The 16,618-nt window shown below is 40.8% G+C and overlaps 1 pseudogene; it reads right to left on the minus strand.

Moving 5' to 3' along the window:
- Positions 1 to 12,874: 12,874 nt before the first annotated feature.
- On the minus strand, positions 12,875 to 13,472 carry LOC127491613 (PRELI domain-containing protein 1, mitochondrial-like; annotated as a pseudogene).
- Between the last annotated feature and the right edge of the window lie 3,146 nt (positions 13,473 to 16,618).

A 16,618-nucleotide genomic window follows, 5' to 3' on the forward strand; every position in this document is an offset into this window, starting at 1 on the left:
ACCAGCATCTGTTGTTGGTAGATTTCTGAATGTGAGCCATTCTCACTGGGGTGAGGTGAAGCCTCATTGTGGTTTTGATTTGCATTTCCCTGATTGCTAATGACCTTGAACATTTTTTCATGTGCCTGTTGGCCATTTGGATTTCCTCTTTTGTAAAATGTCTATTGAGGTCCTTGGCCCATCTCTTAATTGGGTTGTTGGTTTTGTTTTTGTGGAGTTTCTTGATCTCTTTGTAGATTCTGGTTATTAACCCTTTATCTGTTGCATAGTTTGCAAATATTTTTTCCCATTCTGTCGGTTGTCTCTTCACTCTCCTGACTGTTTCTTTTGCAGTACAGAAACTTCTCAATTTGATGCAATCCAATGGTTAATTTTGGCTTTGACTGCCTGTGCCTCCCGGGTCTTTTCCAGAAATTCTTTTCCTGTGCCAATATCTTGAAGGGTTTCTCCAATGTTCTCTACTAACTTTATGGTGTCAGGTCGTAGATTTAGGTCTTTAATCCACGTTGAGTGGATTTTTGTGTAAGGTGTAAGGTAGGGGTCTTGCTTCATGATTCTGCACGTGGAGATCCAATTTTCCCAGCACCATTTATTGAATAGACTGTCCTTGCTCCAGGAATTAGTTTTAGATCCTTGATCAAATATAAGTTGGCTGTAGATGTTTGGGTTGATTTCTGGTGTTTCAATTTTGTTCCATTGGTCTATCCATCTGTTTCTGTACCAGTACCATGCTGTTTTGATTACAACTGCCCTGTAGTATGTCCTGAAATCTGGTATTGTGATGCCTCCGGCTTTATTTTTGTTGTACAAGATTGCTTTAGCTATTCGAGGTCTCTTGTGCCTCCATATAAATTTCAGCACCATTTTTTCCAGATCTGAGAAGAAGGTATTCGGTATCTTGATTGGTATTGCATTGAATTTATAAATTGCTTTTGGGAGAATGGACATTTTGATGATATTGATTCTTCCAATCCATGAGCATGGAAGATTTTTCCATTTCTTGGTATCCCCTTCTATTTCTTTCTTTAAGGTTTTGTAATTTTCATCGTAGAGATCTTTAACATCTTTGGTTAAGTTTATTCCAAGGTATTTGATTGTTTTTGTAGCTATTGTGAATGGGATTGATCTTAGAAGTTCTTCCTCAGCCATGGCATTGCCTGTGTATACAAAGGCTGTTGATTTTTGTGCATTGATTTTATACCCTGCTACTTTGCCAAAATCTTCTATGAGTTCCAATAGTCTCTTAGTAGAGTTCTTTGGGTCCCCTAAATAAAGAATCATGTCATCTGCAAAGAGGGATAGTTTGAGTTCTTCCTTCCCAATTTGTATCCCTTTAATTTCTTTTTCTTGCCTAATAGCTCTGGCTAGAACCTCCAGAACTATATTGAATAGCAGTGGTGAGAGTGGACATCCCTGTCTGGTACCAGATCTCAGTGGAAATGCTTCCAACTTTTCCCCATTCAATAGGATGTTGGCCGTGGGTTTTTCATAGATTGCTTTGATTGTATTGAGGAATGTTCCTTCCATACCCAGTTTGCTTAGAGTTTTCATCATGAAAGGGTGTTGTATTTTATCAAATGCTTTCTCGGCATCTATCGAGATAATCATATGGTTTTTCTTCTGCAGTCTGTTAATGTGGTGTATCACATTGATTGTCTTGCGCACATTAAACCATCCCTGCATACCAGGGATAAATCCCACTTGGTCTGGGTGGATGATCTTTCTGATGTGTTGTTGCATTCTATTGGCGAGAATTTTATTGAGGATTTTTGCATCTATGTTCATCAGGGATATTGGTCTGTAATTCTCTTTCAGTGCTGCATCTTTTTCCGGCTTAGGAATTAAGGTGATGCTGGCTTCATAGAAAGAATTTGGGAGGATTCCCTCTTCTTCGATTGTTCTGAATAGTTTGAGAAGAATTGGAGTCAGTTCTTCTTTAAATGTCTGGTAGAATTCAGCAGTGAATCCATCTGGTCCTGGGCTTTTCTTTGTTGGGAGGGCCTTTATTACTGTTTCAATTTCTGTCTCAGTTATGGGTCTGTTTAGGTTTTCTATGTCTTCCTGGTTCAATTTAGGTAGGTTGCATGTGTCCAGGAATCTATCCATTTCTGATAGGTTTCCCTATTTGCTGGCATACAAGTCCTTGTAGTAATTTCTGATGATTCTTTTTATTTCTGTGGTGTCTGTTGTTACATTTCCTTTTTCATCTCTGATTTTATTGATTTGGGTCTTTTCTCTTCTTTTTTTAGTTAGTTGGGCCAATGGGGTGTCAATTTTGTTTATTTTTTCAAAAAACCAGCTCCTCGTTTGGCTGATTTTTTGGAATGTTTTTCTTGATTCGATCCTGTTGATTTCTTCTCTGATTTTAATTATTTCTCTTCTCCTACTAGATTTGGGTCTGGTTTGCTGTAGGTTTTCTAGATCCTTGAGGTGAATTGAAAGCTCATCTATTTGGTGCCTTTCCAATTTCTTGATGTAGGCACCTATTGATATAAACTTTCCTCTTAACACTGCTTTTGCTGTACCCCATAAGTTTTGGTATGTTGTGCTGTTATCCTCATTTACTTCCAGAAAAATTTTGATTTCTCTTTTGATTTCTTCTATGACCCATTGTTCATTCAGGAGCATGTTGTTCAATCTCCATGTGTTTGCATATGCTCTAGGGATTCCTGAGTTGCTAATTTCCAACTTCATTCCTTTATGGTCTGAGAAGCTGCATGGTATGATTCTAATTCTTTTGAATTTGCTGAGACTTGCTTTATGGCCTAGTATGTGGTCAATTCTAGAGAAGGTTCCATGTACTGCTGAGAAGAATGTAAAATCTTTAGCTGTAGGATTGAAAGTTCTGTATATATCTGTTAGATCCATTTGGGCTATAGTGTCGTTTAAATCTACTGTATCCTTGTTGATCTTCTGTCCTATTGATCTGTCTATTTCTGAGAGTGGAGTATTGAAGTCCCCCAGTACTATTGTATTGGGGTCTAAGTCTCCCTTTAAGTCCGTTAACAAATCTTTTAGATAAACCGGTGCCCTGTAGTTAGGTGCATATACATTGATAATTGTTATATCTTCCTGTTGAATTGATCCCTTAATCATTATGTAGTGTCCCTCTTTGTCTCTCTTAATGGTTTTTGTGGTAAAGTTTATGTTGTCTGATATTAAGATGGCTATGCCCGCTCTTTTTTCATTTCTGTTGGCATGGTATATCTTTTTCCAGCCTTTCACTTTCAGTCTGTATGGATCTTTGTTGGAAAGATGTGTTTCTTGTAAGCAGCAAATAGATGGGTTTTGTTCCTTAACCCAATCAGCCAATCGGTGTCTTTTAACTGGACAGTTCAGGCCATTCACGTTCAATGTGACTAATGATAAGTGGTAACTTTGCCCTGCCATTTGCCAAAGATAAGTTCTAATATACGCTTTGAATTCCCTGTAATCTTTTGCTGTGAGGTTTCCTTCCTTGGTTTCCTTCCTTTACCTTCTTTCATATTGATGACCGTGTTTCTGTGTTTCTGTGTGTAACACATCTTTAAGCATCTTTTGCAGGGCTGGACGAGTGGCAACAAATTCTTTCAATTTCTGTTTGTTATGAAAAGTCTTTATTTCACCTTCATTCACAAATGATAGCTTTGCAGGATATAATATTCTGGGCTGGCAGTTGTTCTCTCTTAGTACCTGGGCTATATCTTGCCATTCCCTCCTAGCTTGTAGAGTTTCTGATAAGAAGTCAGCTGTGAGTCTGATTGGAGATCCTCTGAGAGTAATCTGACGTTTCTCTCTTGCACATTTTAGGATCTTTTCTTTATGTTTCACTGTGGAGAGTTTAATTACAACATGTCGTGGTGAGGATCTCTTTTGGTCGTGTTTATTAGGGGTTCTGTGAGCTTCCTGTACTAGGATTTCTCTGTCCTTCTCCAAACCTGGGAAATTTTCTGCTAATATCTCACTAAAAAGGCCTTCTAATCCTTTCTCCCTCTCCATGCCTTCAGGAACTCCTAGTATCCTGAAGATTCCCGACAATATGTTTTAGATTTCTAATTTCCTCTTCTTTTCTTTGGTCTGACTGTGTCCTTTCCTGTTCTCTGTCTTCTAAGTCCGATATTCTCTCTTCTGCTTCACCCATTCTGTTTGTAAGGCTCTCTATTGTGTTTTTCATTTGATCTATTGAATTCTTCACTTCAGTCACTATCACAGTTTCCTGTTGTACTAGTTGTTTCGTTTCATTTTGATTCCTCCTTAATATTTCATTTTCACACGAGAGATTTTCTATCTTGTCCATTAAGGATTTGTGTAGTTCAAGAATTTGTTTTTGAGAACTTCTTAATGTTCTTATCAATTTTTTGAGATCTGCTTCTTGCATTTCTTCTATGTCATCATCTTCATAATCTTGAATTGGGGTGTCTTTTTCATTTGAGGGCTTCATGGTGACTTCCTTGTTTTTATTACCTTGGTTTTTGCGTTTGTTATTTGGCATATTGGAGATATTTGGTTTCTTCACTGTGGTGCTTTTTCTTGTTATACTATGACTCTAGATTAAGTGGACTATCTGTTTTTGATGGAGCCTTAGGGCTTGAGATGGGTGTGGCCTGAGAGCTTTGTTTGGTGTGCCAAAGGTGACACTCCCAGGTTATGTGTGGTAAACCTCTCTCTCTCTCTCTCTCTCTTTCTTTTTTTTTGATTCAAAAGGGAAGTTATTCTGCACCGCTGAACGAAGTTGGAGGTAGTTAGCAGGCAAATGATATACCCACAGGAGCCAGAGATTGGAAGCTCTTTCCCAAGGACCACACAGGGAATCTGTTCGGCCCTCAGAGTGGGCTCAAATTCTCCTTCAGTCTCCCACTGGGTTGCCAAAGTTACGGAATTGTAGCGTCTCTGGAGAGTGCTCACGTGAATTCCGTGAGTTCTCTCCCCCACCGTCTCTTTTTTCACAGTCTCAGTTCAGTAGCACCACAAATTTACTAGGTCCTAATCTCCTGTTAATTCGCCCCACCCAGAGTCAGGTTTTTCTGCTAGGCTCAGGGCCGTGCAGACCTGAGGTCGCTCTGCTTATGACGTATGTCCAAGATGGCGCCTGCTCTTTGTCTTGCTCGCCCTTGAGAGGTGAGCCGAGAGAGAGAAACCCGTGTCTGTACCAGTCACCTTTTTTTTTTTTTCTCTCTCTCTCTTCCAGCTAGCCTGGTGAACTTCCCTCCCCCCCCCCCCGGGGGTCGTTCCCTCTAGTCTCCTCTCTCCGCTTGCCTGCCGGTGTCTCGGGCTATTGAGGTTCGGCTCACCTCGCGTTCCAGCGCTGGTGTGTTGAGTCTGCCGCTGGTGTCCCGAACTGTGGGCTCCCACGCTCTCCACGCAGGTCCGCTCCCCTTCCACTGCCGATGTGTGGACTCAGAGCCCTGGACTTCCCAAGCCTCCCCGCTGTTGTCTGTGTGGCACTCACTCTATTTATATACCTATTGATTTGTTAAATATGACCTTGGCATCTGTATACCTTAAAATTAGCACATGGATAGATTTGAATACTTCAGTACATGAACAGTTAAATTTCCTTAATTCCATCCAATTTCAACTTATGTATCCAATGCCTGGTATGTGTCAGGTACTCTAATAGGTTGCTAGGATTTCAGAGTGAAAAACAGAGGGGCCAGTTTTGTGGCATGGCAGGTAAAGCTGCTGCCTGCAATGCCAGCACTAATTCAAGTCCCAGCTTCTCCATTTCCAATCCATCTCCATTCTCATGGCCTGGAAAAGCAGTGGAAGATGGTCCAAGCACTTGGACCCCTGGACCCCTGGCATTTATGTGGAAGACCCAGAAGCTTTGGCCTGTCCCAGTCCTGGCTATTGCAACCATGTGGGGAGTAAATCAGAGGATGGCAAGTCTCTCTCTCTTTCTCTCTCTCTCTCTCTCTCTCTCTCCTATTTAAGTGAATAAAATAAATCTTCAAGAAAACCATAATACACAGTTCCTGCCTTTTGGTTTACTATGTCTACAAACAGTATAGTATCTATTTATTTTTAAGGTCAAAATAGGTAACCAAGCAAACAATTGTCTCTAAGAATAATTCATTAGCACTGATTTTCTTCATTGGAGTACTGCATTATCCTAAGAAACTTGGTAAACATATTGAGATGATTTAGGTTATCTCAGTGCTAGAAAAGTACCAATGTCATTTAATGCTTAGACTGCTAGAAATCGTAATCTTCAGTTCTATTGACAAGGAACTGGCAAATACAACAAACAAACAGCCCATTGTCTTTCAGAAAGACTAGAAGAAATTTTTCTAATGACAATAACACTGAATGAAGCAATGTGGCTAAAAATTGGGGCTGATTTCAGGTCATGGAATTACAATCACACCTTTTTTTTTTTTTTTTTTTTTTTTTTTTTTGACAGGCAGAGTTAGACAGTGAGAGAGAGAGAGAGAGAGAGAGAGAGAAAGGTCTTCCTTTTTCCATTGGTTCACCCACAAATGACTGCTGCGGTAGGCGCGCTGCGCCCATCTGAAGCCAGGAGCGAGGTGCTTCCTCCTGGTCTCCCATGCGGATGCAGGGCCCAAGCACTTGGGCCATCCACCACTGCCCTCCCAGGCCACAGCAGAGAGCTGGACTGGAAGAGGGGCAACCAGGACAGAATCCAGTGCCCCAACAGGGACTAGAACCTGGTGTGCCGGCTGCGCTGGAGGAGAATTAGCCAAGTGAACCATGGCGCTGGCCTTATCTATAGTTTTCTAATGTATGTGACTGTGTATGTTCCTGATTTGCATTATAGAAAGGGAGTTTCATATTGAACACAAGCTTTTCCTGTCAGTTTCCCTAGCATCTTTGTATATGTTATCTGTTATGTTATAAACCATTCCTAAATACAATGCATTAAACAATTCTATTTAACTTATGATCCCACAGGTCTGTAGTTTTGACTGAGCTTAACTGGTCAGTTTTTCTGGTCTTCTGACTCCTTGGTTATGTTAGACCAGTGGTTCTTCTATTTAGGTCTCATGTGTCTAGCAGACTGGTCAGCACTTGCTCACATAACATGGATAGAGGTCCCAAAGAAAACATGGAAGTGGTCACTCCGTGAGTATCAGAAAAAGCAAGTCCAAAGCCAACCATGTCCAGTGGTGGAAACAATAGACTACTTGTTTGATGGGAAAAAGAAAGCCATATTTTAAAGGATATGGATATAGGGCAAGGTGAACATTTGGAAACATGTTTATAACAGGTCATCATGATTTCATTTAGCTTTCAGAACCTCATAATGAGATACAAAGATGTCCTCCTTTCTTCATAATTCTAGTCACTAATTCAAATTGGGTGGAAATATTATTCAGTTTAACGGTTGCTTGGAGCCTTCCCTTTTCCATACCTTAAGATTATATTGCCTTGAGTATACACATTGAGAAAATTAATATTTCTATTTATTTCTTTTTAAATTTTTATTTAATAAATATAAATTTCAAAAGTACAACTTTTGGATTATAGCAGTATTTCCCCCCATAACCACCCTCCCACCCACAAACCATCCCATCTCCTACTTCCTCTTCCATCTCATTCTTCCTTAAGATTCATTTTTAATTATCTTTATATACAGAAGATCGATTTAGTGTATACTAAGTAAAGATTTCAATAGTTTGCACCCACACAGACACACAAAGTACTGTTTGAGTACTAGTTATACCATTAATTCACATAGTACAACACATTAAGGACAAAGATCCTACATGGGGAGTAAGTGCACAGTGACTCCTGTTGTTAACAATTGACATTCTTATTTATGATGTCAGTGATCACCCGAGGCTCTTATCATGAGCTGCCAAAGCTATGGAAGCCTCTTGAGTTCACAAACTCTAACCTTAATTTGTATTCAAAAAACAGAGAAAGAGACAGTTATCTTCCATATGCTGGTTCACTCCTCAGTTACCTATAACTGTTTGAACTAGGACAAGCTGAATTCAAGAGCTAGGCTTGGTGAAAGGGACCCAAGTATTGGAGCCATCACCTGTTAACCCCATCCTGGCTGTCCATTAGCAGAAATTTGGCTCAGAATTTGAGCAGGGACTGGAACCTAGGTATTCTGATGCAAGATGCAGACTCTCCCGTGGTGACTTAGCAGCTTTGACACATATCTGATTCCAAATTCCATTCTTTTGGGGGTAATGAAACGTAGTTTATTTGTTATCCAATACTCAATAGTAAAACCACTGAATAAGTTTATTTCTTTGTTTTTCCACTTCCATTTTCCTCTATTTCCCTTTCAGTTTCTTGCCTGGAAAGCTTTGCAGTTGAACTCATTCAGTTTATTACAAGCAAAATTATATACAGGTCATTAAGAAATAATAAGAATGATTAAATAAGATTGATGAATATACCTCAAAATTCCAAGGTTAATTATAATAAATTGTGGTGGTAAGTATTTCAATTAGGCACTTGGAAATACTTCCCAGTTATTACACCGGGAGATATTGGCAATGAATTTAAAGAAAAGAAATGCTCTCTACCTCTGGAGATTAACAAAAAAAAAAAAAATTAGATCAACTTATTGGCTGAATGTCTAATGAAATGTTTCCAAGGTGGATTTGGTTACATCAGATGAGCATGTGACTATCAGTGGTTCCAAAAAATGAAAGAAACTTGTCACTTACATTATTTCTATATGGAGTAGGAAGATGGCATTTAAAATAAATTATGTCATACAACAAAAAACACCTGTCACTATTCTTCTGCATTGAGAGATGTGGTGCATCTTTAATGTTATATTCTGCATTCACATTTACTTGTAGAGCTTCCTGACACATCTATGGGAATAATTCATATAATCATCCCCAGTTTATCCAGGTGGAGAAATTTCAGCTAAATCATAGATCAGATTTCCTTGGCTTAAAACTTGTCAGCTGCTGGGTTAGGCTAAAACTTAAATCCCCAAACCCTTCATCCTAATCTTCCTTGTTTACTTGACAATTCAAGTTTCCTTTTCTTTCCTCTGTCCCTCATCCCAAATCCTTTCCTCTTTCTCTGACGAGAATTGCAATGAACTCACTTAGAAAAACAAAGCAAAACTAAAGAAATGCTGTACCATAATCTATTGGTCCAAATTGAATGACCGAGGAAACATGACTTCACTATTTTAAATAACTGAGAGCAGAATTACCTGTGGAATTTTTATATTTCCTCCCTGTGAGAACATATAGGTTTATGAAGGGTTAAAATAACATAAACTCTGTTTTTATTTTTAATGTTTTTTTAAATTGGAAAGTTAAACAGAGAAAGATGTAGACACAATGTATCTATCATCCAATTTTACCGATTATTAGTTCAAGGCCACTTTCCTTCTGTAATATTATTTTGAAGAAAATCACAATCATCATATCATTTCATTTTTTTATTAGCAATGGCAAATGTTATTTATAATAAGGGGAAAATTAGCATGGCTGTGCCAGACCCAATGGACTTCCCATTGCCAGTTAAAATTTAAGGCTGAATTACTGCATTTAGAGTACCTGCAAAGCAGTCTGAAATGAACATTCTGTCATGCTTTAAAATAGCAAATGGAAGTCATTTAAACCAGATGAGCGACAGGCTGGGGAATTGGCATACCTACAGCACAGGATACACAGCACCACGCACCTATTTCAAGGGAATGAAGAGTGGGTGGCCGGAAGAAAGGAACGCTTTTCCCCATTTAACCTGTAATTTTACAACATCTGTGAAGAATTATCCCCAGCATTGGCATCATAATTGTTGTATCTACCATCAATCACCAGGGAAGGGAGATTACTTGAAATAGATGTTAACAGCATTATAGTTCAGCAACATGAAAGCGAAAGATGGAATAACTGAGATCTCTAAGAGGGTGTTTCATAGACATGAAATTGCTTAATTCAAAATAAGCTTTACATTAGTATTTGCTTACCTAGAACAAGGTTAAGACTTAGAGATCATTACTTATTCTATCAGATGTTAAAAATTAAAGTATTTCTAAAATTTTTGTATGATGGAGACTCCATGACTTGTATATATCCTGGCACCATTGCTTCAGTATTAACAGCAATATCGGTAAGAAAATTGTAAACACAAAATGAAGGAGGAACACAACCTCTTTCCAAATGAATATTATTGATAAAATGATATACCCACATTCTTCTAGGAACCTGAATTTTCAAGACGCCTGAATACCTACACCTGTCTCTAATTAGCAACTAGAAACTGCTTTATCTCTGTGTACCTGTGGTTAGTATATTGAGAAAATATTCATTGGCTTACTGGATTACTGACTTGTAGCCAAACACTTCTTCAGGGGTTATTTCTAAAATTATGGTTAAATGATATTCTGTATGTTATGGTGAAAAAACTTTTCCCAAAAAAATATTCTTCCCTGGTTTCCAAAATATTACTTTCCTAGTTCTTCTATCTCTCAGGCTGTTTGTTAGTTTTGTTTCTTGTTTATCTGCACCCCCAGAACTCTTAATAGAGTAATGCCACCAAAAGTACATTTTCAGCTTAGACCTTACCCTTGGACTGCAGACTCATGGATGCAATGGATGCAGCTGCTAATGTGTCAAGTCCACTTGGCTGTCTAAGAGCAATCTCAGACTTAGGTTGCGACTGAGCTCCTTATATTCTCTCCACAAGACACTTTACCCTTCCACACCCTTCCCAAACTCAGGAAACAGGCTCATCATACTTTGAGTTACTCAACACAGAAAACTAAAAAGTCATTCCTACCACCCTTCAACTGAAACATTGCAGAACAGCCTGGCAGCTCCAACCACAGAATACTCAGACATTCAGAATCCGATGACTTTTTGGAAATTCCACAGCTACTGTCATATTCTCCCCACATTGTCTTCCCTCGGTTTCTGGACTAGCCTTTGAACTCCTTTCCCAATGTTTGTCCTTGCCTTCCTAAGTCTGTTCTTAGCACAGCAGTAAGGGTGGTCCTTTGAAAACAAAGTCAGATCATATGGCTTCCTTTCTCACTAAACATGATGCCAAAGTCTTTGTAACAGATAAAAACACTGAAGATTTAAAGGATATGGTCCCTAGAACCTCTTGCACCTTGTCTCCTTCTTGTCCACATTGCAACACTTTCTTATTTTTTGAACAAAGAGGCACCCCTCAGAGGTCTTTTCAAGTTGCTATGTTTTCGTTCAGAAATACTCTTCCTTTGGCTATCTGCATCAACTCCTTTCACACTTCCTTCAGGTCTATACAGAAATGGCATACTCACTGGGTAACCACCTTCACTTATCTAAAATTTCATCATACCAACTATACAATATTTTAAGCTTTTCTTATTGTGGAGCTTATCATCAAATAGTCATGTTGCAGGCCACTTTGTCTTATTGACTGCTTCTTTTCATTTGCTATAACTTCTTTCTTGTTACAGTTATGTGGTTTACAATGGCCTAGAGAATTTGAATAGAAAAGACTGAGGCGTGTTATAACATATTTTGCCCTAAATAGGAGTGGACACTATTATTTTAATACTATTTTGAAAAATGATCAATAGAAGAGGATCACAAGTCCCTCAGGAATTTTCAATATATGATCTTGCACTCACATGCAGATTCCTAAATATGTGTCCATATTATTGAATACATTGGGAATAATTCTTTCTTTCTTCTTTGGGAGGGTACCCAATGACTAAATTTAGCAAATATTTATTAAGTGTCAGTTATGCACTAGATATTGTTCCAATTAACTAGGACACCTCAAAATCAAACTTGAATTCGACCCTCAGAGAGCTTTCAGTCTGTGGTTTGTTACCCCTTTACCTGCACACTGTGTGTACCTCTTATGTCAGCTGCAATAAGCAGGCTCCAGACTGATGTAGATAACATGCCTAGTGTATATGTATGCTCCAGTCTACCACCCAAACATTAGAGAGGGCTGGAAGCTTATTTTTTTAAGGTTTTCATTTAATGAATCCAAATTTTCATATGTACAGCTTTTAGGGATATAGTGTTTCTTCTTCCCAATCTTGCCCTCCCACCCCAACTCCCATCCCAACTCCCACTCCTTCTCCCATTCCATTTTCCATTAAGATTCCTTTTTAATTGACTTTATATAGAGAAAACCAACTCTATATTAAGTAGAGATTTCAACTATTTGCACCCACACAGACACACAAAATACAGTTTGAAGACAAGTTTTACTGTTAATTCTCACAGTACAACTCATTAAGGATAGAGGTCCAACATGGGCAACAAGTGCACAATGACTCCTATTGTTGATTTAACAACTGACACTCTTATTTAAGACATCAGTGATCACCCGAGGCTCTTCGACATGAGCTGCCAAAGCTATGGAAGCCTTTTGAGTTCACAAACTCTGTTGGTTTTTAGATGGGGCCATATGCAAAGTGGAAGTTCTCTCCTCCCTTCAGAGAAAATTGCATCCTTCTTTGATGGCACCTTTTTGGAAGCTTATTTTATTTTATTTTTTATTTTTATTTTTTGACAGGCAGAGTGGACAGTGAGAGAGAGAGAGACAGAGAGAAAGGTTTTCCTTTGCTGTTGGTTTATCCCCCAGTGGCCGCTGCAGCCGGCACACCGCGCTGATCCGATGGCAGGAGCCAGGTGCTTATCCTGGTCTCCTGTGGGGTGCAGGGCCCAAGCACTTGGGCCATCCTCCACTGCACTCCCTGGCCACAGCAGAGAGCTGGCCTGGAAGAGGGGCAACCGGGATAGAATCCGGCACCCTGACCAGGACTAGAACCCGGTGTGCCAGCGCGGCAGGCAGAGGATTAGCCTATTGAGCCTCAGAGCCAGCCTGGAAGCTTATTTTTAATAATAAAGCACAATGGGCAGTGGGAAGAGGTGGCTGATTGCTCTCTCTGGGCTGCAGAAGCAATGATGGGGAGGGCCTAGCCATACCAGGACCAAACTGGCTACATGAACTGTTGTTGCTGTTGGTGTTGCTGTTCCTGCTTTGTTAGCAAGGGTCTTGGCCCTCTCTGTAGGTGCCAGAGCCTTCTCCTTTGTCCTTGAGACTTCCTTGTCTGTTCCAACAAGTATTCTGTAAGGGGCCTCACCTTGCAACTTGGCCAAGATGTACTCAAATTCAAAGGTGACCAAGGCTTTGGAATGGGCTAAGAACTAAATTCTTGGAGAGCTCTGGAGAACTTAAGTAAAGTGGATGAGACCTAGGCTCAGTTCAGCTGTTATTGTCTGAGTTTACCCAAGAAATTCCTCCACAACCATCAGCCAGGGGTGATTGACATTTCAAGTGAATGCAGTCATGATCTAGTTTTTTGGGTCTACCATGGAGTCCTCCAGGATGTACACATTGGCAAGGAACCATTGCCCTGCCTAGTGGGGCATCCTGTTGGTCTTGGTAAGGTGTTGATGAGACAGGAGCTTCTGATTGGGGGTCACCTGCTTTGCAGTTTCTTCTATCACGATATGTTTGTTATAGAGATTCAGTCCCAGGGATATTTGGTCCCAAGAATGTAAGAGCATGCTCTGGCCCAGGAAATACTTTACCATCATCCTGGCCAGAGCAGACTTAGCACCTGCAGAGCCCCAGGTTTGTGAAGCCTGTGCACATGTGTTTGCCAGGGCACAGCACACATTGGCCAGGCTCACAGCTCAGTTCAGTCACCTCCTTACTGTGGGGAGCAACCCGGACTGGACTGAGTTACTGGAATTAAGACTTATTCTGTGCATCTGCTCTCCCACAATATGGCGCTGGGCGAGGAGAAAACAGCTTCTACGCAGCTGCCTCTTGCCAACTTGAGTGATGACCTCCAGGAGCTGATCCTGCTCCTGATTGGAGGAGAGCAGCGTACTCGGCGTGTGGGCAGCCGAGTTGGGATTGGCGGAGGAGGACTATAAAGGAGGAGAGAGACAACATGCACCAGGAACATCTAAGGGGAACACCTGTGCAGCCCCCGAGAGAGCCGGCCGGCGGTGTGCCGCTCCCCCGCGGAAGTGGGGAATGTGGCCGGGGGAACCGCCCTTCCACGGAGGTGGAAGGGACGGTAGCCAACCCGGGAAGAACCAGCAGCAAACCCGGGGAGGGCCGAGCAGACGAAAGAACAGCGCAGGGTCCTGTGTCGTTCCTCCACGAAGACGGGGAGCGACATAATGGTGCCGTGACTCGGATATGAAGCCTAGGCAGGGTTTAGTGTTGTTCCTCCATGAAGAAGGGGAGCGACACTTACCACCTAAGCTGCAGCCACCACCATGAAGACCTGCTCAGTCCTGTGCTACTTCTGGCATGGCCCAGAGTACTTGTCTTCTATGTCATATTTATTTCATTCTATGTATGGGTATATATTTACTTAAATGCCTTTGTTGGACCAAAGGCATTTTGTTGGACCAAAGAATTATTTCCATAATTCTTCCATCAATCTCACAAAAAAAAAAAAACATTTCTGAAGGTAAGAATACTTACCCAATTTATACTAAAGTTTTACTTAATATACCTTTAGGTTATCTTGTTTCGGATATATTTAGCTAATAAAGTGCTTTAGGTTATTGAATTTTATGGTCCCACACCCACATTCCCCTCCTCGCTTCAAGACAGCACACACTGTGTAAGCTGCCAGGGGTGTTAGCTGATGTAGACTCGAAGCTGAGCCCTTCCTCAGGAATTTCCTTTGGGTGAAGAGGCTGTCCTATCCAATGGCATGATATGTCCAAGAGTGGGTTATAGCCAGGGGCTTGGCAATGGGCAGGAGGAGGGGAAACACAAACAAAAAATACATATATGTTCTTTAGTTTGGGATGTCTTTTATTTACTATTTAGAACCCCTAGTTCCATGGTTTCTCATAGGGTTATCTGAGACTTTTATGGCAAATGGACTAAAGTTATCTTCTTCTGTTCGGTAGTCCTTTCTTCTCTCTCTTACTGTGTTGATTTTGAGGACCTTCACCAAAACTTTTCCTGCATGAGAAGTTCTACCTCAGAGGGTGTTTCCTGTGAGTATAACCTAAGGAATATGGTACAGATTACCCAAGGAATTGAACTCTAAAACACCAGCCATTAGAATGACATTAGGAACCCCAGTAGTGGCCCTTGATGGAATACTGATAGCTTCTGGCATGTGGTTTATCTAAATTGTCAACATTTTACCACTGCTACGCTGAGATGAGATATTACTCAAAGGAAATGCATTGGTAGTTTCAGTATTTTAGCTGATTTTGAACATCAGAAGATGTGATTATTATGAAGATTTAGAAACAGAAATGTATTACTGAGAGGTACCAATGCATGATAGAAAGACAATAATATGCTGAGGAGAAAAGTTACTAATTTAAGGCTAACTGTAAAGCCAAATGGCCTTCTTACCTATGTTGAAGGAGATTCTGACCTCCCTCAGCCAAATTTGAGCAAAAGTTTAAGATCATATGCAGGACTTAAGGTTCGATTCTCAGTGCTGACAAGTCTAACACATGAAAGCCAGAGCTGTGAATGGGAAACGGGAATCCTGAGACTGGATGTTTATACACGTGGATAGATGCACATCCACGTGTATAAACATCCCTAGGTGAGCAGAAGTTGATCCTCCTTCCGTACTATACACTAGTGTTAATCTCCTTTGCTAAGAGATAGTATAGATGCTTCTGTCTTGCAAAACAACATATGGACACTCAGGAAGTATCACACCTTCTTTTATGTGCAGTTTTGATAGGGACTAACTACCCAAACTTTCAAGAGTGACTTAATAAGTGGTCTAAGTTATTGTAGAAAATCAGAGGCATGCTTAAGTTAGGGTTATATGGAAGGCAGGCAATAAATGGAGTCCTAGTCTAGACCCAGCTCACTGTGGGGTACTTTGAATACCTAAATGCAGCTGGTGATCATATTTCCAATCTCTATAAATCTAATTGGAGTGGACACATTAGGTAGTTCATAGGACCTTTCCTTTGTTTCTTTAGTAGTGGGAGAAATTCCTTTTAACAAACAGTATTTATTCTGGGCATGATTTGCTTTTCCATCCTGGAGAAGTATGGTGAGAATCTACTGAGAGCTTTGAGGATGTGAGATCCATAGGCACAGGATGCCATGTAACTTCACATAAGGACAAAATTACGGAGTTAGTAAGTCCAATCACATACTGTACAACTGAGAAAGCATCTGCCTGTAAGAATAATAATTAAAAAAAAAAAAACTTCTGAAGATACTAATGAAGACCAGGTTAGAGATTAAAATCTGGAAGAGTGAGGTATCATATTCCATTGTATACTATACTCATGTGTGGGGAGCAACTCGGACTAGACTAAGTTACTGGAATTAAGACTTATTCTATGCATCTGCTCTCCCACAATATGGCGCTGAGAAGGGAGTAAACAACTTCTACGCAGCTGCCTCCAGTTCAACCAATAACCTGCAGGAGCTGATCCTGCTTCTGATTGGAGGAGAGCAGCGTACTCGGTGTGTGGGTAGCAGAGTTGGGATTGGTGGAAGAGGACTATAAAGGAGGAGAGAGGCAACATGCACCAGGAACATCCGGATAACATCTGAGCAGCCCCCGAGAGAGCCGGCCGGCGGTGTGCCGCTCCCCCGCGGAAGTGGGGAAAGTGGCAGGGGGATCCGCCCCTCCACGGAGGTGGAGGGACGGCAGCCAACCCGGGAAGAACCAGCAGCAAACCCGGGAAGGGCCGAGCAGACGAAAGAACAACGCAGG

This window comes from Oryctolagus cuniculus, chromosome 3, assembly GCF_051225735.1.
Source record: "Oryctolagus cuniculus isolate XC-2025 breed Fujian yellow rabbit chromosome 3, ASM5122573v1, whole genome shotgun sequence".
Classification (NCBI taxonomy): Eukaryota; Metazoa; Chordata; class Mammalia; order Lagomorpha; family Leporidae; genus Oryctolagus; species Oryctolagus cuniculus.